This window comes from Tachyglossus aculeatus (assembly GCF_015852505.1).
Source record: "Tachyglossus aculeatus isolate mTacAcu1 chromosome 12 unlocalized genomic scaffold, mTacAcu1.pri SUPER_6_unloc_1, whole genome shotgun sequence".
NCBI classification, from domain to species: domain Eukaryota; kingdom Metazoa; phylum Chordata; class Mammalia; order Monotremata; family Tachyglossidae; genus Tachyglossus; species Tachyglossus aculeatus.
The window spans coordinates 5,565,107-5,589,314 of record NW_024044828.1 but is presented as its reverse complement, the minus strand read 5'-3'; the positions used below and the strand labels follow the sequence as shown (position 1 = coordinate 5,589,314).

The 24,208-nt window shown below is 52.4% G+C and overlaps 1 long non-coding RNA gene across 2 annotated transcripts in view; it reads right to left on the bottom strand.

The window, feature by feature from the left end:
* LOC119921110 overlaps positions 1-23,153 on the bottom strand; it is an 83,014-nt gene extending 59,861 nt beyond the window's left edge. For both annotated transcript variants that reach the window (XR_005448463.1, XR_005448462.1), the window contains exon 1: positions 23,093-23,153. This is a non-coding gene — a long non-coding RNA (uncharacterized LOC119921110). The remainder of the gene's footprint in view (positions 1-23,092) is intronic.
* Positions 23,154-24,208: the final 1,055 nt, after the last annotated feature.

The following is a 24,208-nucleotide window of genomic DNA, read 5'->3' as shown; positions in this document are numbered from 1 at the left end:
CAGGGACAGGGGAAGACGGTCAGGGCCAGGGAGGCAGAGGCAGGGGCAGATGGTCAGGGCCGGGAGGCAGAGGCAGATGGTCAGGGCCAAGGAGGCAGGGGCAGACGGTCAGGGCCAGGGAGGCAGAGGCAGGAGCAGACGGTCAAGGCCAGGGAGGCAGAGGCAGGGGCAGACGGTCAAGGCGAGGGAGGCAGAGGCAGGGGCAGATGGTCAGGGCCAAGGAGGCAGGGGCAGACGGTCAGGGCCAGGGAGGCAGACGGGCAGGGGCAGACGGGCAGGGGCAGACTGTCAGGGCCAGGGGGGCAGAGGCAGACGGTCAGCGCCAGGGCTGCAGAGGGGCAGGGGCAGACGGTCAGGGCCAGGGAGGCAGGGGCAGGGGCAGAAGGTCATGGCCAGGGGGGCAGAGGGGCAGGGGCAGTCGGTCAGGGCCAGGGAGGCAGGGGCAGACGGTCATGGCCAGGGGAGCAGAGGGGCAGGGGCAGATGGTCAGGGCCAGAGAGGTAGAGGCAGGGCCAGACGGTCAAGGCCAGGGAGGCAGGGGCAGATGGTCAGGGCCAGGGGGGCAGAGGCAGACGGGCAGGGCCAGCGAGGCTGGGGCAGGGGCAAACGGTCAGGGCCAGGGAGGCAGACGGGCAGGGGCAGACAGTCAGGGCCAGGGAGGCAGAGGCAGGGGCAGACCGTTAGGGCCAGGGGGGCAGGGGCAGACGGTCAGGGCCAGGGAGGCAGACGGGCCGGGGCAGACAGTCAGGGCCAGGGAGGCAGAGGCAGGGGCAGACTGTCAGGGCCAGGGATGCAGGGGCAGACGGTCAGGGCCAGGGAGGCAGAGAAAGGGGCAGACGGTCAGGGCCAGGGATGCAGAGGCAGGGGCAGATGGTCAGGGCCAGGAGGTAGAGGCAGATGGTCAGGGCCAAGGAAGCAGGGCAGATGGTCAGGGCCAAGGAAGCAGGGCAGATGGTCAGGGCCAGGGAGGCAGACGGGCAGGGGCAGACTGTCAGGGCTAGGGGGGCTGAGGCAGACGGTCAGTGCCAGGGCTGCAGAGGGGCAGGGGCAGACGATCAAGGCCAGGAAGGCAGAGGGGCAGGGGGTCAGGGGCAGACGGTCATTGCCGGGGAGCAGAGGGGCAGGGGCAGACGGTCAGGACCAGAGAGGTAGAGGCAGGGGCAGATGGTCAAGGCCAGGGAGGCAGAGGCAAGGGCAGATGGTCAGGGCCAGGGAGGCAGAGGCAGGGGCAGATGGTCAGGGCCAGGGGGGCAGAGGCAGACGATCAGGGCCAGCGAGGCTGGGGCAGGGGCAGACGGTCAGGGCCAGGGAGGCAGACGGGCAGGGGCAGACGGTCAGGGCCAGGGAGGCAGAGGCAGGGGCAGACCGTCAGGGCCAGGGGGGCAGAGGCAGATGGTCAGGGCCAGGGAGGCAGGGGCAGGGGCAGACGGTCAGGGCCAGTGAGCCAGGGGCAGACGGTCAGGGCCAGGGAGGCAGAGGAAGGGGAAGATGGTCAAGGCCAGGGAGGCAGAGGAAGGGGAAGATGGTCAAGGCCAGGGAGGCAGAGGAAGGGGAAGATGGTCAAGGCCAGGGAGGCAGAGGAAGGGGAAGACGGTCAAGGCCAGGGAGGCAGGGGCAGACGGTTAGGGCCAGGGAGGAAGAAGGCAGGGGAAGACAGTCAGGGCCAGGGAGGCAGGGGCAGGGAAAGACGGTCAGGGCCAGGGCGGCAGAGGGGCAGGGGCAGACGGTCAGGGCCAGGGAGGCAGAGGGGCAGGGGCAGACGGTCAGGGCCAGGGAGGCAGAGGGGCAGGGGCAGACGGTCAGGGCCAGGGAGGCAGAGGCAGGGGAAGACGGTCAGGGCCAGGGAGGCAGGGGCAGAGGTCAGCAGTCAGGGCCAGGGGGGCAGAGGGACAGGGGCAGACTGTCAGGGACAGAGAGGCAGGGGCAGGGGAAGACGGTCAGGGCCAGGGAGGCAGGGGCAGATGGTCAGGGCCAGGGCGGCAGAGGGGCAGGGGCAGACAGTCAGGGCCAGGGAGGCATGGGCAGACGGTCAGGGCCAGGGAGGCAGAGGCAGGGGCAGACGGTCAGGGCCAGGGAGGCAGAGGCAGGGGCAGACGGTCAGAGCCAGGGGGGCAGAGGCAGATGGTCAGGGCCAGTGAGGTAGTGGCAGGGGCAGACGGTCAGGCCCAGGGAGGCAGGAGCAGGGGCAGTCGGTCACGGCCAGGGAGGCAGGGGCAGACGGTCAGGGCCAGGGGGACAGAAGCAGACGGTCAGGGCCAGGGAGGCAGGGGCAGGGGCAGATGGTCAGGGCCAGGGCGGCAGAGGCAGACGTTCAGGGCCAGGGAGGCAGAAGCAGACGGTCAGGGACAGGGAGGCAGGGGCAGGGGTAGATGGTCAGGGCCAGGGAGGCAGAGGAAGAGGAAGGCGGTCAGGGCCAGGGGGGCAGAGGCAGACGGTCAGGGCCAGGGATGCAGGGGCAGGGGCAGATGGTTAGGGCCAGGGAGGCAGGGGCAGACGGTCAGGGCCAGGGAGGCAGAGGCAGGGACAGACGGTCAGGGCCAGGGTGGCAGGGGCAGACGGTCAGGGCCAGGGAGGCAGGGGCAGGCGAAGATGGTCACGGCCAGGGTGGCAGGGGGGCAAGGGCAGACCATCAGGGCCAGGGTGGCAGGGGCAGGGCCAGACGGTCAGGGCCAGGGAGGCAGGCTTAGGGGCAGACGGTCAGGTCCAGGGAGGCAGGGTTAAGGGCAGACGATCAGGACCAGGGCGGCAGAGGGGCATGGGCAGATGGTCAGGGCCAGGGTGGCAGAGGAAGGGAAAGACGGTCAAGGCCAGGGAGGCAGGGGCAGGGGCAGACGGTCATGGCCAGGGAGGAAGGGGCAGGGGCAGACGGTCAGGGCCAGGGAGGAAGGGGCAGGGGCAGACGGTCAGGGCCAGGGCGGCAGAGGGGCAGGGGCAGACGGTCAGAGCCAGGGCGGCAGAGGGGCAGGGGCAGACGGTCAGGGCCAGGGCGGCAGAGGGGCAGGGGCAGACGGTCAGGGCCAGGGCGGCAGAGGGGCAGGGGCAGACGGTCAGGGCCAGGGCGGCAGAGGGGCAGGGGCAGACGGTCAGGGCCAGGGAGGAAGAGGCAGGGGAAGACGGTCAAGGCCAGGGAGGCAGGGACAGAGGCAGGCGGTCAGGGCCAGGGGGGCAGAGGGCCAGGGGCAGACAGTCAGGGCCAGAGAGGCAGGGGCAGGGGAAGATGGTCAGGGCCAGGGAGGCAGAGGCAGGGGCAGAAGTTCAGGTCCAGGGAGGCAGGGGCAGGGGAAGATGGTCAGGGCCAGGGAGGCAGGGGCAGGGGAAGATGGTCAGGGCCAGGGTGGCAGAGGGGCAGGGGCAGACAGTCAGGGCCAGGGAGGCAGAGGCAAAGGAAGGCAGTCAGGGCCAGGGAGGAAGGGGCAGGGGCAGACGGTCAGGGCCAGGGAGGCAGGGGCAGACGGTCAGAGCCCGGGAGGCAGAGGCAGGAGAAGACGGTCAGGGCCAGGGAGGCAGGGGAAGGGGCAGGCGGTCAGGACCAGGGGGGCAGAGGGACAGGAGCAGACTGTCAGGGCCAGTGAGGCAGAGGCAGGGGAAGACGGTCAGGGCCAGGGAGGAAGGGGCAGGGGCAGACGGTCAGGACCAGGGAGGTAGAGGCAGGGGAAGATGGTCAGGGCCAGGGAGGCAGGGGCAGGCGGTCAGGGCCAGGGGGGCAGAGGGACAGGAGCAGACTGTCAGGGCCAGGGAGGCAGGGGCAGGGGAAGATGGTCAGGGCCAGGGAGGCAGAGGCAGGGGAAGACAGTCAGGGCCAGGGAGGCAGAGGAAGATGGTCAGGGCCAGGGAGGAAGGGGCAGATGGTCAGGGCCAGGGAGGCAGGGGCAGGTGCAGACAGTCAGGGCCAGGGAGGCAGGGGCAGGGGCAGACAGTCAGGGGCAGGGTGGCAGGGTCAGGGGCAGACAGTCAGGGCCAGGGTGGAAGAGGGGGTAGGGGCAGATGGTCAGGGCCGGGGAGGCAGGGGCAGGGGCAGACGGTCAGGTCCAGGGAGGGAGGGGTAGGGGCAGACAGTCAGGTCGAGGGAGGCAGGGGCAGAAGTTCAGGTCAAGGAGGAAGGGGCAGGGGCTGACGGTCAGGGCCAGGGAGGTAGAGGGGCACGAGCAGACAGTCAGGGCCAGGGAGGCAGAGGAAGGGAAAGACGATCAAGGCCAGGGAGGCAGGGGCAGGGGCAGACGTTCAGGGCCAGGGAGGCAGGGGCAGGGGAAGACAGTCAGGGAGCCAGAGGGGCAGGGGCAGACGGTCAATGCCAGGGAGGCAGAGGCAAGGGAAGATGGTCAGGGCCAGGGAGGCAGGGGCACAGGCAGGCGGTCATGGCCAGGGGGGCAGAGGGACAGGGGCAGACTGTCAGGGCCAGAGAGGCAGGGACAGGAGAAGACGGTCAGGGCCAGGGAGGCAGAGGGAGAGGGGCAGACGGTCAAGGCCAGGGAGGCAGAGGCAGGAGCAGATGGTCAAGGCCAGGGAGGCAGAGGCAGGGGCCGACGGTCAAGGCCAGGGAGGCAGAGGCAGGGGCCGACGGTCAAGGCCAGGGAGGCAGAGGCAGGGGCCGACGGTCAAGGCCAGGGAGGCAGAGGCAGGGGCAGACGGTCAAGGCCAGGGAGGCAGAGGCAGGGGCAGACGGTCAAGGCCAGGGAGGCAGAGAAAGGGGCAGACGGTCAGGGCCAGGGACGCAGAGGCAGGGGCAGATGGTCAGGGCCAGGAGGTAGAGGCAGATGGTCAGGGCCAAGGAAGCAGGGCAGACGGTCAGGGCCACGGAAGCAGGGCAGACGGTCAGGGCCAGGGAGGCAGACGGGCAGGGGCAGACTGTCAGGGCTAGGGGGGCTGAGGCAGACGGTCAGTGCCAGGGCTGCAGAGGGGCAGGGGCAGACGATCAAGGCCAGGAAGGCAGAGGGGCAGGGGGTCAGGGGCAGACGGTCATTGCCGGGGAGCAGAGGGGCAGGGGCAGACGGTCAGGACCAGAGAGGTAGAGGCAGGGGCAGATGGTCAAGGCCAGGGAGGCAGAGGCAAGGGCAGATGGTCAGGGCCAGGGAGGCAGAGGCAGGGGCAGATGGTCAGGGCCAGGGGGGCAGAGGCAGACGGTCAGGGCCAGCGAGGCTGGGGCAGGGGCAGACGGTCAGGGCCAGGGAGGCAGACGGGCAGGGGCAGACAGTCAGGGCCAGGGAGGCAGAGGCAGGGGCAGACCGTCAGGGCCAGGGGGGCAGAGGCAGATGGTCAGGGCCAGGGAGGAAGGGGCAGGGGCAGACGGTCAGGGCCAGTGAGCCAGGGGCAGACGGTCAGGGCCAGGGCGGCAGAGGGGCATGCGCAGAGGGTCAGGGCCAGGGAGGCAGAGGGGAAGGGGCAGACGGTCAATGCCAGGGAGGCAGAAGCAAGGGAAGACGGTCAGGGCCAGGGAGGCAGGGGTAGGGGTAGACGGTCAGGTCCAGGGAGGCATGGGTAGGGGCAGACAGTCAGGTCGAGGGAGGCAGGGGCAGAAGTTCAGGTCAAGGAGGAAGGGGCAGGGGCTGACGGTCAGGGCCAGGGAGGTAGAGGGGCACGAGCAGACAGTCAGGGCCAGGGAGGCAGAGGAAGGGAAAGACGATCAAGGCCAGGGAGGCAGGGGCAGGGGCAGACGTTCAGGGCCAGGGAGGCAGGGGCAGGGGAAGACAGTCAGGGAGCCAGAGGGGCAGGGGCAGACGGTCAATGCCAGGGAGGCAGAGGCAAGGGAAGATGGTCAGGGCCAGGGAGGCAGGGGCACAGGCAGGCGGTCATGGCCAGGGGGGCAGAGGGACAGGGGCAGACTGTCAGGGCCAGAGAGGCAGGGACAGGAGAAGACGGTCAGGGCCAGGGAGGCAGAGGGAGAGGGGCAGACGGTCAAGGCCAGGGAGGCAGAGGCAGGAGCAGATGGTCAAGGCGAGGGAGGCAGAGGCAGGGGCCGACGGTCAAGGCCAGGGAGGCAGAGGCAGGGGCCGACGGTCAAGGCCAGGGAGGCAGAGGCAGGGGCCGACGGTCAAGGCCAGGGAGGCAGAGGCAGGGGCAGACGGTCAAGGCCAGGGAGGCAGAGGCAGGGGCAGACGGTCAAGGCCAGGGAGGCAGAGAAAGGGGCAGACGGTCAGGGCCAGGGACGCAGAGGCAGGGGCAGATGGTCAGGGCCAGGAGGTAGAGGCAGATGGTCAGGGCCAAGGAAGCAGGGCAGACGGTCAGGGCCAAGGAAGCAGGGCAGACGGTCAGGGCCAGGGAGGCAGACGGGCAGGGGCAGACTGTCAGGGCTAGGGGGGGCTGAGGCAGACGGTCAGTGCCAGGGCTGCAGAGGGGCAGGGGCAGACGATCAAGGCCAGGAAGGCAGAGGGGCAGGGGGTCAGGGGCAGACGGTCATTGCCGGGGAGCAGAGGGGCAGGGGCAGACGGTCAGGACCAGAGAGGTAGAGGCAGGGGCAGATGGTCAAGGCCAGGGAGGCAGAGGCAAGGGCAGATGGTCAGGGCCAGGGAGGCAGAGGCAGGGGCAGATGGTCAGGGCCAGGGGGGCAGAGGCAGACGGTCAGGGCCAGCGAGGCTGGGGCAGGGGCAGACGGTCAGGGCCAGGGAGGCAGACGGGCAGGGGCAGACAGTCAGGGCCAGGGAGGCAGAGGCAGGGGCAGACCGTCAGGGCCAGGGGGGCAGAGGCAGATGGTCAGGGCCAGGGAGGCAGGGGCAGGGGCAGACGGTCAGGGCCAGTGAGCCAGGGGCAGACGGTCAGGGCCAGGGCGGCAGAGGGGCATGCGCAGAGGGTCAGGGCCAGGGAGGCAGAGGGGAAGGGGCAGACGGTCAATGCCAGGGAGGCAGAAGCAAGGGAAGACGGTCAGGGCCAGGGAGGCAGGGGTAGGGGTAGACGGTCAGGTCCAGGGAGGCATGGGTAGGGGCAGACGGTCAGGTCCAGGGAGGCATGGGTAGGGGCAGAGGGTCAGGTCCAGGGAGGCACGGGTAGGGGCAGACGGTCAGGGCCAGGGAGGCAGAGGAAGGGGAAGACGGTCAGGGCCAGGGAGGCAGAGGCAGGGGAAGACGGTCAAGGCCAGGGAGGCAGAGGAAGGGGAAGACGGTCAAGGCCGGGGAGGCAGGGGCAGGGGAAGATGGTCAGGGCCAGGTAGGCAGAGGCAGGGGCAGACAGTCAGGGCCAGGGAGGCAGAGGCAGGGGCAGAAGTTCAGTTCCTGGGAGGCAGGGGCAGGGGAAGATGGTCAGGGCCAGGGAGGCAGGGGCAGGGGAAGATGGTGAGGGCCAGGGTGGCAGAGGGGCAGGGGCAGACAGTCAGGGCCAGGGAGGCAGAGGCAAGGGAAGGCGTTCAGGGCCAGGGAGGAAGGGGCAGGGGCAGACGGTCAGGGCCAGGGAGGCAGGAGCAGACGGTCAGGGACCGGGAGGCAGAGGCAGGAGAAAACGGTCAGGGCCAGGGAGGCAGGGGAAGGGGCAGGCGGTCAGGGCCAGGGAGGCAGAGGCAGGGGAACACGGTCAGGGCCAGGGAGGAAGGGGCAGAGGAAGACGATCAGGGCCAGGGAGGCAGAGGCAGGGGATGACGGTCAGGGCCAGGGAGGCAGGGGCAGGCGGTCAGGGCCAGTGGGGCAGAAGGACAGGAGCAGACTGTCAGGGCCAGGGAGGCAGGGGCAGGGGAAGATGGTCAGGGCCAGGGAGGCAGAGGCAGAGGAAGACAGTCAAGGCCAGGGAGGCAGAGGCAGGGGAAGACGGTCAGGGCCAGGGAGGCAGAGGCAGGGGAAGACGGTCAGGGCCAGGGAGGAAGGGGCAGATGGTCAGGGCCAGGGAGGCAGGGGCAGGGGCAGACGGTCAGGGCCAGGGCGGAAGAGGGGGTAGGGGCAGATGGTCAGGGCCGGGGAGGTAGGGGTAGGGGCAGACAGTCAGGCCGAGGGAGGCAGGGGCAGGAGGTCAGGTCAAGGAGGAAGTGGCAGGGGCTGACGGTCAGGGCCAGGGCGGCAGAGGGGCACAGGCAGACAGTCAGGGCCAGGGAGGCAGAGGGGCAGGGGCAGACAGTCAAGGCCAGGGAGGCAGGGGCAGACGGTCATGTCCAGGGAGGCAGGGGTAGGGGCAGACAGTCAGGTCGAGGGAGGCAGGGGCAGGGGCAGAAGGTCAGGTCAAGGAGGAAGGGGCAGGGGCTGACGGTCAGGGCTAGGGCGGCAGAGGGGCACGGGCAGACAATCAGGGCCAGGGAGGCAGAGGAAGGGAAAGATGATCAAGGCCAGGGAGGCAGGGGCAGGGGCAGCCGTTCAGGGCCAGGGAGGCAGGGAAGACGGTGAGGGATCCAGAGGGGCAGCGGCAGACGGTCAGGGCCAGGGAGGCAGAGGGGCAGGGGCAGACGGTCAATGCCAGAGAGGGAGAGGCAAGGGAAGACGGTCAGGGCCAGGAAGGCAGAGGCAGGGGCAGACCGTCAGGGCCAGGGCGGCAGAGGCAGACGGTCAGGGCCAGGGCGGCAGAGGGGCACGCGCAGACGGTCAGGGCCAGGGAGGCAGAGGGGCAGGGGCAGGCGGTCAATGCCAGAGAGGCAGAGGCAAGGGAAGACGGTCAGGGCCAGGGAGGCAGGGGCAGAGGCAGGCGGTCAGGGCCAGGGGGGTAGAGGGACAGGGGCAGACTGTCAGGGCCAGAGAGGCAGGGGCAGGGGAAGACGGTCAAGGCCAGGGAGGCAGAGGCAGGGGCAGACAGTCAGGGCCAGGGAGGCAGAGGCAGGGGCAGACCGTCAGGGCCAGGGGGGCAGAGGCAGATGGTCAGGGCCAGGGCGGCAGAGGGGCACGCGCAGACGGTCAGGGCCAGGGAGGCAGAGGGGCAGGGGCAGGCGGTCAATGCCAGGGAGGCAGAGGCAAGGGAAGATGGTCAGGGCCAGGGTGACAGGGGCAGGGCCAGACGGTCAGGGCCAGGGAGGCAGGCTTAGGGGCAGACGGTCAGGACCAGGGAGGCAGAGGGGCATGGGCAGATGGTCAGGGCCAGGGTGGCAGAGGCAAGGGAAGATGGTCAGGGCCAGGGTGACAGGGGCAGGGCCAGACGGTCAAGGCCAGGGAGGCAGGGGCAGGGGCAGACGGTCATGGCCAGGGAGGAAGGGGCGGGGCAGACGGTCAGGGCCAGGGTGGCAGAGGGGCAGGGGCAGACGGTCAGGGCCAAGGAGCCAGAGGGGCAGGGGCAGACAGTCAGGGCCAGGGAGGCAGAGGCAGGGGAAGACGGTCAAGGCCAGGGAGGCAGGGACAGAGGCAGGATGATCATCGGGTCCATGGTTTTGCTATTCATTAAGCTGAAGCTACATAAAGATAAATAAAGATAAATAATTTATGTAGCAAAAGATCTGTTACAACAAGATGCAAAAGCAAATTAAAACCAGAAGCAGCCTTTTTTAAAAATTTTATTTCCAAGTCTATAAACTGCTGGTACCACTCTGAGTCAAATTTGTTTTCAATGAAGTTTTCAAATTGCATCTGAAATTCTGCTCTGCTAATGAAATCTTTTAGTCATGCTAATTCCAGTCTTGCTAATTGTTTCTATTGTACTGTTCTATGGTTCTTATTCAAGCTAGAAGTCAATTTTTTGATGTCTGTTTTATTTGTTGTTCGAGCCTATATTAACAATATTATGCTATAAAATAATATACTCCAGTTCTGCAAAAAATGCTCATAAGTGATGTTAGCACTGTGAGAGGAACGAAGAATTTTTTTTTCCCCCAATATTACAAACACCACCTGGTAAATCTGGGATTTCCAACCAAACTCAAGAAGCAAGCTCTTCTTGGTAATAACAAAAACCTCATAAAAATCTTTGCTCTGACTTTAGTCAACGTGGCCTTTTCTGACATGTCTAAAGTTCATTCCTTCACTCATTTGTTCAGTTGCATTTATTGAGCGCTTACTGTGTACAGAGCACTATACTAAGAGCTTGAGAGAGTACAATATAATAAAGACATTTCCTGTCCACAACGTTGGAAAATAAACATTAAAGGTGCTTCTTTTTTTAAAAAGACACTTTCATTTGTTTTTGAGAGCCCCTGAAGGAATCTTGCTTTGCAACATTGAGAATGTAAACTTCTTGAGGTCAGGGATCATGTCGACCAACTGTACTGTACTCTACCAAGCTCTTAATACAGTGCTCTGCACAAAATTAGGGCTCAGTGAGAACCTTTGATTGATGGACATTTCTGTCAATGACACAATATTTTCAATTTGTCCAACTGTGTCCAACCTGATTAACTTGTATCTACCCCAGGGCTTAGTACAGTGCCTGGCACATAGTAAGTGCTTAAAAAATGCCATAGAAAGAAAAAGATTTCAATGACAAATTGCTTAAATGAAGATTCCCATAGGGAAACATTCTAATAAAAGAGATGACCTAAAGAATGGAGTCGAGAACTTATAGTAGAGCTATCTTCATCATCAATGGTATGGATTGAACAATTACAGTGTGCATAGCACTGTACTAAGAACTTGGGAGAGTGCAATACAACAGAGTTCATTCATTTATTGTCGTATTTATGGAGCACTTACTGTGTGCAGAGCACTGTAGTAAGCACTTGGGAGAGTACAATACAACAAAAAACAGACACATTCCATCCCATGACGAACTAACAGTTGAGAGATGTGATTTGCTCCATGGAACCCAAGTTTTGCCACAGCTCCTTCCCCTTAGGAGCCGTGGAAGAGAGAGGCACTTACTTTTTCCAAGCACTGTGCTAAGCACTGGGGAAGATATAAGATAATCAGATTCCACACAGGGCTCACAGTTTAAGTAGGATGGATAACAGGTATTCCCATTTTACAGTTGAGGAAACAAAACAGAGGCATGGAGATGCAAATGACTTACCAGAGTTCATATGATAGGTACATGGTGGAGTTGGGATTAGAACCCTGGTCCTCTGACTCTTAGGCCCTTTCCACTAGGCCAAACTGCTTCATAACGGACAGGAAATTAAAGGTGCTCCCAAGCCTCTGGAAGTAATTTGGGAACAGTCTCCAGAAGTTTCATCTTGGTCTTAAATATTGGGGAATGGGTGTGATCAAGCAGCAGGGCGCTGGTCTAGAAGCCAGAGGACCTGGTTCCAAGTTTGAGCTGCGCCATGAGCCTGCCGTGAGGCCATCGGCAAGTCAATGAATTTCTCTGTGCCTCAGTTTCCCCATCAGTAAAATGGAGATATTAAAACCTGCCTTGTCTCCTTATCTCAGAAGGGTGTTGAAATAAACTAATTAATGTGAGAGTGCTTTGGTAATAAAAGTGCTATTTTTTTGAGAAGCAGCTTGGCTTAGTGGATAGAGCATTGGCCTGGGAGTCAGAAGGCCATGGTTTCTTATCCCGGCTCTGCCACTTTTGGGCTATGTGATCTTGGGCAACACACTTAATTTCTCTGGAACTCAGTTACTTCAACTATAAAATGGAGATTAAGAGTATGGAGCAGGGACTGTGTCCAACCTGACTAACTTGTATCTAACCCAGGGTTCAGAACAGTGCAAGCAAGCCAAGGCACATAGGTGCTTAATACTATTATTATTATTATTATTATTATTAATACGACTATTATTATTATCTAAAAGGAACAAAGTGCTTAAAACATTATTATTATTATTATTATCTAAAAGGCACAGAGAAAGGGGGCAGGGGAATTTTCACCGTTCAAGCCTTTTGATCATAACGTGAATCCAACAGTCAATAGGCAGTCCAGATGGAATGGTACAACGAGCACTCAGTAGCTCATGACATTTAGAAGCGGAGCCTCTGCTGCTATCACTTGATGTTCCTCCAGACCCCTAACCAGTGAGACCCTGTATGAGTCTTTGAGGAGTCGCAGCTCTGATCTCGACCAACCACCAGAGAACTGGCTGAGCAGGGAAGAGAAAATGAATCCACACAGACCCTCCCCTCCCCTCGCCCTGGCGCAGCCAAAAAGATCAATCAATTAAGCACTTAGTACAGTGCTCTGCACACAGTAAGGGTTCAATAAATACCACTGATTAATTGATTAGGCAAATGAATTTATTGAGAGCTTTACTGTGTACAGAGCACTGAACTAACAGCACTGTACAAGACAGTGCTAGTTTGTTGGGGTTTTTATTCCTTACTGGTATTTGTTAAGCGCTTACTATGTGCCAGGCACTGTCCTAAGCACTGGGGAAGAGGCATGTACCACAGTTGAATATGGTCCATGTCCCACATGGGACTCTCAGCTTTAATCCCCATTTTACAGATGAAGTAACTGAGGCACACAGAAATATAGTGACTTATCCTGGTCAGATCAGGATTAGAACCCAATGCCTCCAATGTTTGTGCTCGATCCACTAGATCATCCTATTTCTTCCCTCACTCCACATGGTTCCCCAATTTACTTCATAAAGCTCTCCTAATAAGTGCCTTACCTCCTTTGCCCAGAAAATCAAGTTAAGATGAAAGAGAAGACTGATAAAATGAAACAATTTAGCTAAAGAAGTATGAGGCACTTTGTGATCATAGCTACGCAGGACACCCTAGTATCTCTAATCATAAGCTTAATACAGTGCTCTAACATAGTATGAGCTCAATAAATACCACTGATTATAAGTGCTTGCTTATAAGTCAGGCAATGGGGAAGATACGTGGGACTCACAGTCTAAGAACTAGAAGGCATTTAGTCACCTTATTTCTGATGGGGAAACTAAAGTACACAGAAGTTGCTGAAGGTGATACTGAAGGTATCAGGACTCAGGTGTCTTGTGCTGTTTCCATTAGGCCACATCATTTCACTTAAAGAAGCAGCACAGTTTTGTGGAAAGAACACAGGCTTGGGAGTTAGAGGACCTGGGTTCTAACCTCCACTTTGCCACTTGTCTGCTATGTGACCTTGAGCAAGCCTCAGTTAACTCATTTGTAAATGGGGATTTAGACTGTGAGCCCCACTTGGGACAACCTGATTACCTTGTATCTATCCCAGTGCTTAAAACAGTGCTTGGCACATAGCAAGTGCTTAATAACATTATTATTATTATTCTCTCTAGTCTGTAAACTCCTTCTCTGGCCTGTAAACTCCTCCTCAGGTCTATCTGTTCTGCAATCTAATCTGTAAACTCCCTGATCTCATGGGTAAGGATCATGCTTTTCTACTCTATTATATTGTACTCCCCCAGCGTGGCTTGGTGGAAATGGCACGGGCTTGGGAGTCAAAGGATGTTGGTTTTAATCCCACCTCCAGCACTTGTCTACTGTGTGACCTTGGGTAAATCACTTAATTTCTCTGTGCCCCAGTAATCACCTGAAAATCGGGATTAAGACTGTGAGCCCCCCATGAGAACTACCCCAGCACTTAGAACAGTGGTTGGCACATAGTAAGTGCTTAACAAATATCGTTATTATTATTATTATAAGCACTTAGTACAGATTTTTTCACACAGTAAGTGCTTTAATTAACAATCTAATTTATTGAGCACTGTAGTAAGTGCTTGGAAGAGTACAACAGAGTTGTTAGATATGTTCCCTGCCCACAACAAACCTACAGGCTAGAGGGGGAGACAGACATTAATATAGATAAATTACCAATATGTACCATCAATAAACACCATTGATTGATTGTTTGAATCTCTGATGCTACTTCCTGGCATTACCCCACTCCTTGATTCTTTCCAAATGAATTCATCCGATTTTTTAAACCCTTCTGGATCCATGCAAGAAAGTAAGAAAGGTATAGATATTGCATTTCCCAATCATACATCAACATAATGAACCCATCAAAACAAAATATCTTTGCCATGATTATCCCAATTTGTATATGCAATACATTTTAACATTATCATAAAAAGGTTTCTTATTCCATGGTAAAATGTCATGATATTTTGGAGGGGACAGAGTCTGAGTGCAATGCTGCAATATAAAGCCCCATTAAGAACTACCTTTCAAAGGATTTCACCGCAAATGATCAGATAGCCTTAGAGCTTTGCATAAAACCTCTTTCTGCAGAACTTTCCTGTCTTTTTTATTCTGAAGAGCACTTCAGCCTTATTAGCATAATTGAATATTAATATTAATTAACTGCTGAGCCCATTAGCTCATTGATAGCAATTTGTTTGGCATCTAGTCACACTTCAGATTATTTCCCGTGGATGGACCCTTCCCAGGTCGCTGATCTGAGGTTCTCTGTTGCTAAGGGACAGCCCAGGCTAGATCAGCAGACTGCCTTACCTAGAGGAGTCTTCCCTCATCTGGCAACCCAAACCCCATCCGCCCCTTGACTTTCCTGTCACCGTAGACAGCACCACCATCCTTTGTGTCTCCTGAGCCCGTTACCTTGTCATTAGCCTAGGCTCATCTTGCTCATTCAACCCACATATTCAATCCATCATTAAATTCTATCAATTAAACCTTCACATCATCAAAGAATCCACCCAAAATGCTACCATGTTTATCAAAGCACTTATCCTAACCCACCTTGATTTCTAAGTCAGCCTCCTTACTGACCTCCCTGTCTCCAGTCTCTCCCCAATCCGGTCCACACTTCACTCTGCTACCCAGATAATTTTTCTACAAAAACGTTCAGTCCATGTATCCCCATTCCTCATGAATACCCAGTCGTTGACCATCCACCTTCACATCAGACAGAAACTCCTTAGCATTGGCCTACCCCCTCCTACCTCACTACTCCCCTACTACAACCCAACCTGAACACTTCATTTTTCTCATGCCAGCCTACTCACTGTACCTCATTCTTGTCTCTCTCCCCACCAATCTGTTTCTCTTACCCTGATTCTGGCCTGGAATGCTCTTCCTTTACATATCTTATCAACAATTACTCTCCCCACCTTTGAAGCCTTAGTGAAAGCACATCTCCTCCAAGAGGCCTTCCACTACTAAGCCCTCATTTCTTCTTCTCCCACTCGCTTCTGCATCACCTTTGCACTTGTATTTGCTCCCTTTCTTCACCCTTACCTCAGCCCACAGCACTTATGCATATATCCATATTTATTTATTTATATTAATGTCTGTCTCCCCCTCTAGACTGTCAGCTTGTTGTGGGCAGGGAATGGGTCTACCAACTCTGTTATATTGTACTCTCCCAAGCACTTAGTATGGTGCTCTGCACACAGTAGGTGCTAAATAAATACACTTGATTGTTTGACTCACATCTATGAGAAAATGAAAAGTTCGGCTGAACACCCTAAGAAGCTTCCATTCAGTCAGTTACTTTAAAGCTCAAAATAGAAGTAAAGTGGCCTAGTGGATAGACCATGGGCCTCAGAGTCAGAAGGTTTTGGGTTCTAATCCCAGCTCCATCACTTGTCTGTTCTGTGATGTTGGACAAGTCACTTTACTCCTCTGTGCCTCAGTTACCTGATCTGTAAAATGGGAATTGAGACCATGAGCCTTATGTAAAACAGGGACTGTGTCCAACCTGATTGCCCAGCACTTATAACAGGGCTGGACACATAATAACTGCTTAACAAACACCACAATAGTTATTGTTTATTATTATTTCTGCTTCTCAGTGGCCAAATTATTTGACAGAGAATCGATCTCCAAGGCAAGGATCAGATGGTATTTGGTGGTCTTCCAGACCTGCCCGCCCCAATTCCACAAATCCTTGGTTTCCCAGCATTCTCTGGTTTTTGGGTCTTTGGTTCCACAGGGAACTGACAAGATCACAGATGGGATATTTTCTACCACTCAGCATAGGAGTCAACATACTTTGAGAACTACTAAAGCAATTATTTCCCATAACAGAATATTGCAATCTCAGGTCTTCACTGCTCAGAAAAGGAACAGTCAAGGCTTTGGAGAGTGATTAGCCCTAGAATTGAAGGAGGAGCCCCAGATTTAAGAGCAGTTAATTGGGGAACATGAAATGTATTTATGGGCAAAAAAAATGTATAAAAGGGGAGAGAAGACCCCGCTTCTTGGGGGCAAATGCTGTGACTAATGGAAAACGGGAGACAGGTCAGTGGATTAAATGAATGAACCCATTATTCCAAATAAAACCCAGGGATGATCTACAGGGCCCCTGGTGCTCAGTCCCATGGCTGGGGGAAATTCAGCAAATATTACACATTTCAAGGAGAAAAAGGAACTGAAGCATTTTGATGAAACCCAAGGAGGTTTCACTGTTGGAACTGGAAAATTAAGGTGACCTGGAGATTTAAGGGTATGTTGGATTCAAGTCAGAAACTTCAGCAGTCTTATATTATTATCCTTCCAAGACATAGGCCACAAAGGAAAACAATGCTGGGTTGTGGATAGAGCACAGGCCTGCGAGTCAGGCTTTTCCCCCATCCTCTCCTTATCTGTTTTCCATGTCCATTTCACTTAATAATAATAATAATAGAAATAATGGTATTGGTTAAGCACTTACTATGTGCCAAGCACTTTTCTAAGCACTGGGGTAGATACAAGGTAATCAGGTTGTCCTACATGGGGCTCACAGTCTTAATCCCCATTTTACAGATGAGGGAACTGAGGAACAAAGAAGTTAAGTGACTTACCCAAGGTCACAGAGCAGACAAGTGGCAGAGCCAGGATTTAAGCCTAGGTCTTCAGACTTCTAGGCCTATGCTCTTTCCACTAGGCAACACTGTTTCTCACAAAGTTAACACAGTAAAATAGTGTACCACAAATTAATCAGCAGGCACATATTTCTCCACATACTGAAACTATCTAGAGGCATTCAAATAAAGTCATTAAGAGTCTAAATTGATGCAAGTGCTTACAATCCAAATTGTATATAAAGAGAGTCTAGGGAGGTCTTGTTTTAGAATCATGTTTCCATCTAACCATCATAGTGATTTGAACTGCGGAACTATACTCTGATACATTTCCTCTCAATTATAAAATATAAAAAAAGTAGTTTTAAAAGTATCACTTTAAAAGTAAATTGGCATTGTCCTTGACTCATCTCTCTCACTCAACCCACCTATTCAGTATCACCAAATCCTGTCGGTTCTACCTTAACAACATCTCTAAAATCAACTCTTTCCTCTCTATCCAAACTGCCACTACACTAATCTAAGCACTTTTTCTTGATTACTTCATCAGACTCCTTGCTGACCTCCCCACCTCCTGTCTCTCCCCACTCCAGGCCATATTTCACTCTGCTGCTCAGATCTATTATGGAAAAGCAGCATGGATCTGTGGATAGAACATGGGCCTGGGAGTCAGAAGGATCTGGGTTCTAATCCTGGCTTTGCCCCTTGCCTGCTCTGTGGCTTTGGGCAAGTCACTTCACTTCTCTGTGCCTCAGTTACCTCATCTGTAAAATGGCAATTAAGAATGTGAGCCCCATGAAGGGCAGGGACTGTGTCCAACCTTATTAGCTTATATCTACCTCAGCTTTTAGAACAGTACTTGACACACACTAAGTACATAACAAACACTGTCATCATTATCATCATTTTTCTACAAAGGATTCAGTCCATGTTCCCCCACTCCTCAAGAACCTCCAGTGGCTGCCCATCCACCACCACATCATAAAAAACTCCTTACCTTCAGTTTTAAGGCACTCAATCTCCTTGTCCACTCCTATCTCACACCTCGCTGATTTCCTTCTACAACCCAAAATGGTCACTTTGCACCTCTAATGCCAACCTACTCATTGTATTTCAATCTCATGTATCTCACCACTGACTCCTTGCCCAGGTCCTGCCTCTGGTCTGGAACTCCCTGCCTCCACCCAACCCCCATATCCAATAGATGATCACTATCCCCACCTTCAAAGCCTTAATAAAATCACATCTTTTCCAAGAGTCCTTTCCTGATTAAGCCCTCATTACCTCTTCTCCCTCTCCCTTCTGTGTCACTCTTGTCCTTGGGTTTGTACCCTTTATGCACCCCTCCCTCAACCCCACAGAACTTACATCTAAATTCATAATCAATTTATTCACATTAATGTCTGTCTCCCCCTCAACTGTAAATTCCTTGTGGGCAGGTAATTGTTATATTGTACTCTCCCAAGCACTTAGTACAGAGCACACAATAAGCTCTCAAATACAGTTGATTGACTGATTATAGAATTGTTCTGAAATGTAACTTCCATGGAGGTGGATTTTAAGAGTTCTTACATTTTTGGATTTTGATTTTCTGATAAATTAAAGTCTCAAAATAGCCCCATCTAGGAATCTATCAAATGGTGAGATACAGTAGACTCAATTTTGAACAGTGAAAGAATGATGCAAGTGTTCACTTGTGAAATAGCAATGGTTTCAATTCAGCAAGGATGGACAGAAGGCTGATTTAGTCAAAGCACACATGGCAAAGGTAAATTTGAGGTTGGATCCATAACAATCCTTAAGTTTTTAACTTGAGCAGAATAATAAAAAAGGGCATTGTATGGAAATTCTAGTCTCTGATAACACACCAGAACCTATCTACCAAAAGCAATTTCACACTCCCCTAATTGAGTTTCAAACAATTTATAGGCACCCATACCTGGATCTCAGCATGATAAATCAAATGTTAGTTTTCATATCTATTAAAAAAATAACCAAGAATTGTAATAAGAAGATCTGCATATCATCTCATAATTTCCACAGCTTCTTCATTAACCATGAAAATAAATTAAAATGATTGAAAAAAAAAGCAGTACAGCTGAATAAAAGCTGAAGAAAATTATCCTTGAACCTTAACAAAGCCCTCCGGAATGAAGCTGCTTTCTGGAGCAGAACCAGATCAGTGATTGACCACCGCCACAGAATGGAAATTCTTGCTACGTACAAACCTAACCCATTCAGGATGAGATTTAAAATGCCACCAAAAGACATAGCCAAGTCCCAAGAAGTAAATCTTCAAGTGTAGCAAAGATATGTGGTTTTCTAAGTGTGGTGATTAAGCTCCGTTTTGACTGTGAAATAGTGTCTCTGTGACCTTGAAGCAGGTGAGCTTGAATCTGTGATTTAAAGTCACAGTGAAATGTTTTCATTAGAGAACTGTTACTGAGCCTTTAGCTGAAGGACAATCATTTCAAAAATACAAGCTGAGAAAGAGGGGCAAGAAATAGGTTAATAACTGGCCAGGTTATCTCAACAAAATGACGGCCACTAGGTGAAGGAATAAGCACTAATAGCTTCAATACATCATAAAATGTCCCCAAAACCTCTGGTTCCTCACATAACACTAGACCAAGTACTAAATTATAGACTTTACTAGCACTCAAGAAAGAGATACAATCAAAAAGTACTAAAACCAAGACTACCTGTTGGTAAAATAGAGATACCTACAAAGAAATGATTTTAGTACACATGTATGTCTGTTCAATTTACTTATTTTGGCAGTGTTGCAAATATTTGTATATTCCTCTCCCCCACTGCAGTATAATCTCTTTGTGGGCAGGAAACACGTCACTTTGTTATTCCGTACATTCCAAGCACTAATAATAATAATAATGCATGAAAGATCATTCTAGACTGTGAGCCCATTGTTGGAGAGGGACCGTCTCTATATGTTGCCAACTTGTACTTCCCAAGCGCCTAGTACAGTGCTCTGCATACAGTAAGTGCTCAATAAATACTACTGAATGAATAAATTAGGTACCACATTAGGCACTCACTCCAAACAGACTGTAGAACATGTATTGAATCCCCATTTTGCAGGTGAGGGAACTGAGGCATGCTCTACTTTCCATTTTAACTCTACACTACATGACCTTTAGGACACTAAAGGTAGACATTTCTCTTTCTCAGAGATAAGGAAGAGGAAGGGATGAAAAGCAGGGGAAGAGCAAGGTGAGAGCAAGAGAGACAAAGAAAATGAGAGAAAAGAAATATTAGGGAAAGAATGGCAAAAGATGAAAGGAGCTGAAAACATCAACAGAAATCAAGGAGGGAGAACAAAGGCTAGAGAAAAAGAAAATGGAAAAATATAGCCTGACAGGAATGGACACTATTTTCAGTAACACACTGAGAACTGTTTTCTCAGAACTAGAATATTTGGAGGCAACCTTTCTGGAGTGCTTGCACATACTCTGTGTGGCCTAGTGGAAAGAATGTGGTCCTGGGATTCAAAGACTTCTGTACTAATCCCTGCTCTGTTAATTGCCTGCTCGGTGACCTTAGACAAGTCGACATCTTCTCTGGGCTTCAGTTTTCTCTTCTGTAGAATGGGGGTTCAATACTGGTACTCTCTCCATCCTCCTTGTACTGTGAACCTGATCAACAAATCAATCACATTACTGTGTGCAGAGCACTGTACTAAGTGCTTGGGAGAGTACAATATAACATATTCCCTCCCCAAAATGAGTTTACAGTATAGACGGGGAGACAATAATATAAATCAATTACAGATATATGTGTGTGCGGCTGGGATGGAGGATGAATAAAGGGAGCAAGTCAGGGGGACGCAGAAGGGAGTGGAAGAAAAGGAAAAGAGGGCTTAGTCAGGGGGCCTCTTGGAGAAGATGTGCCTTCAATAAGTCTTTGAAGGCAGGAAGAGGAATTGCCTGTCGGATATGAAGAGGGAGGGGTTCAAGGGCTGAGGCAGGATGAGAGAGAGGTTGACAACAATATAGACGCAATTGAGGTACAGTAAGTAGGTTAGCCTTAGTGGAGCGAAGTGTGCAGGATGGGTTATTATTATTATTATTTATCGTATTTGTTAAGCACTTACTATGTGCCAAACACTGTTCTAAGCACTGGGGTTGATACAAGATAATCGGGTTGTCCCACTTGGGGCTCACAGTTTTAATCCCCATTTTACAGATGAAGTAACTGAGACACAGAGAAATCAAGTGATTTGCCCAAGGTCACAGCAAGACAAGTGGTGGAGGTAGGATTAGAACACAGGTCCTCTGACTCCCAGGCCTGTTCTCATTCCAGGCCATGCTGCTTCCCTCTCCTGATGTTCATGTACCTATTGGGTCTGTCTGAGTGGTTGTCTTCTAGAATTCCTTTGTTTATGGCTGGGAGTATGCCTCATTAGGTCTTGAAAATGATTATTCTGTCCTACCAATTTCAGATCCTGCAAGCCTTCTTTGAGCACACTAACAGAGCTTCCTTAGTGAAATGTACTGGGACCCCCAGTCTCTTAACCTTACCTTCAAAGCTCATCTACAGGCACCCAGGTGGTGAAAAATGTATTTGCTGTAAATCCAAACATGTCACCCTGCCTCTCCAAAAAAAAGATGGCATCTTCCAAGGAACCCACCTATTGAATCCAGGTAGATTCCAATGCTTTGCCTTGTGACTGCTCAAAAACCACTTGTGGAAAAACCCTTCTATTTACAACCACCTTTTCTTTCCCTATTGTTGGTGGTCTTTCTCACTTCTATCCATCCATCCCACATTCCTCTAGTAGCAATAATTAAGCATTTACTGGGTGCAGAGCACAGTGCTTAGTGCTGGGAGAGGATACCGGTTGGGAATTAAACACAGTCCCTGTCCCTCTGTTGGCTCATGATCTAACTCCTGACTGGTGGAATGATTCCCTCACAACTCTGTCATCTAGATGAGTTCATAGCAAAACGAAGTTCCTCTTCCTCGAGAGATGTGAGAGAAGATCCTCTTCCTCCAGAGACAGGAGAGACTCATCATCTGATGGCTGGATGGTACAGGGTCCCACCCAACTAATAAAACATGGGCAATTTCAAACCAATGGGAATGCATGTATTTCCCTGGAACCGTCATTTCCTGGAGCAGGCTGATAATCAGTGGCCAATTCAAAAGGTAATCACTCTCCATAATTGGCTGATTTTTATCAGTCTTGTAGAAAGGGCAGAAACCCCCTAGGGAGAGAATTCTCACAGCTTGAAAGTAGTTTCTTGAACATAATATCATTTCACCCATTAACCTTTTAAATACAATTATATGAGTTTATTAACAGGACGAACTCATTTGTTCCAACTCAAGAAGGTTCTTGACACAAGCGTAATTTGCAAAGGGGGAGGAACACGCACCGATCCATCCCACATTCAACTCCTGAGGATACTTCTCTCTTCAACCCATCTGTCACTAGAGTGCAAAATACTTCACTCTAATTATAAACTGATTTTTATGATGGTTGAAAAATGCCAGTGAATTCCTACATAACCTTCTCCATTTCTCTTTAAACTTACTCCCTACTGATTTCTATTACCAGAGCAATAATAGTTCAGCCATCAATTGAAGTAAATGGGAGGCACCTCTGATTTGTATGTAAAAGTTGTTTCAAACTTTCTTCATCACAAAATAATTCCCCACACACTTTTTTTTTCCAGTCTCCTTAGCGTTTTTTGAGAAACGATTAAGCCAAAATGAAACCCTGGAGCTTGGACTATGAGTCTTAATGATGGCTTCCAAATGGTCCTTCAGCATGCTGACTGAGAACACTTGTGAATTGTGGACACATCTGTAATTTATACTAATAACTGTCACCCCCTCTAAACTGTAAGCTTCTTATGGGCAGGGAACATATCTACCAACTTCATTGTATTGTTCTCTCCCAAACGCTTAACACAGTACTCTGCACATAGTAAGCACTCAATTAATACCATTGACTGATTGGAGTCTTAATGACCTTCTCATTAAGGTCTAGGCCTCATCCCCAGTAGAACCTCAGTTATACGTTGACATCATCCACCTGCCCTAGCAGATACCTATTTCTCTAAGTCACAAAATCTTTCTTATTCCTTTCCCAAAAGTTCAAAGGAATTTTCGTAGCTCTACTCACATAAATTAATATACTGCCCCCTTCACAATGTGGAGGTGATGAGGTTTCACTGGTGCCCCTGGGGCTCACCCTGAAATGCATCCTCAGAAGGGAACTATACATTCATTCAGTTGTATTTATTGAGCAATTGCTGTGTGCAGAGCACCATAGTAAGTGCTCGGGCAAGCACAACACAAAAATAAACAGTGACTCCCTGCCCATAGAGAGCTTGTAGTCTAAAGGATATTGATATTTGGAGAGGCGTTTCAAAAAGTACCTTCCCAAGCACCCACTTCACTCACTTGAACAGGAAGGTCAGCACAGTGGAACTGGGAATTAGCCATCCCAGCAGCTCACCACACAACCCAGCTTCCAAACTCTGGGTTTAAAGTCCCCCAGGAATACCCCTGCAGTCAGGGGACAGACCAATGCTGCTACCATAGACTTACAGACACCTCTGAGGTCCCTTGGAGCCAGGCTGGCTCTCTAGAAAGATGAGGCTGACCTTAGTTTCCCTCCTTCCTGTTAGTCTGACATGACTGACTCCATTTTTGAGAGGTTGCCATTTCAGGACCCCAGAAGAGATAGGTAGTTATAGCCCAACGATCTTTCTAAACTGCCTGTGCCGTTAAACGTCCTGCCGTTTCTGAGTTCCACAAAAATGGGGGTGGGGGGCGTGCACTTTGGGAGTAAACCAATTAGAAGCTACAACGATCTTGGCTCTCAACGATCCACTCCTCACCGAGGGTTTACCAGGCTCCTGTAGACTCACGTTAGAGCCAATCATGAGACACCGCTCGGCTGGGTGAGCCGTTGGCCCGGACTCGACTCTCAGGGATGCCTGGAGGACTCTGTGACCAAATGAGGGAGCTGCAGAAACTCCTGCTCATCATTTTCTAATTGTTTTTTGTGAATATTCCCCTTCCCTGAACTGCAATTACATTTATCTTAAGATTTTGTAGTTTCCTTTTGTCAGATAACAATAATAATAATAATAATAATAATAATGGTATTTATTAAGCACTTACTATGTGCAAAGCACTGTTCTAAGCACTGGGGAGGTTACAAGGTGATCAGGTTGTCCCATGGGGGGCTCACAGTCTTAATCCCCATTTTACAGATGAGGTCACTGAGGCACAGAGAAGTTAAGTGACTTGCCCAACTTTGGAGAGATTCCCCCTGAAAGATTGCCCCAGGTCCACATTAACCAGGTCCTGGTGATCACTCAAAGATTCTTGATTCCTCATTTACTGCTTTTTTTTTGCTGCAAATTTTACAATAAACTTGCTGTTATGGCGCTACCACATCTGCAGACAATGGTCTTCATTATCTTTATTCCTGCGATCTTGATACCCAGACATATCCTACCCTGGGTGGTACACTCCACCACCAACTTGGGGCAACCCAGATCCTATAGAAACTCCAGAACTAGTCCCTGGGCTTCCTTTGGGTTGTGGCTGAACTAAATTTCCTGAAGCTGGGGCCTTCAGGAGGTTTCTGGAAAGCATTATATTGATAATAATAATAATGGCATTTATTAAGTGCTTACTATGTGCAAAGCACTGTTCTAAGGGCTGGGGAGGTTACAAGGTGATGAGGTTGTCCCACGGGGGGCTCACAA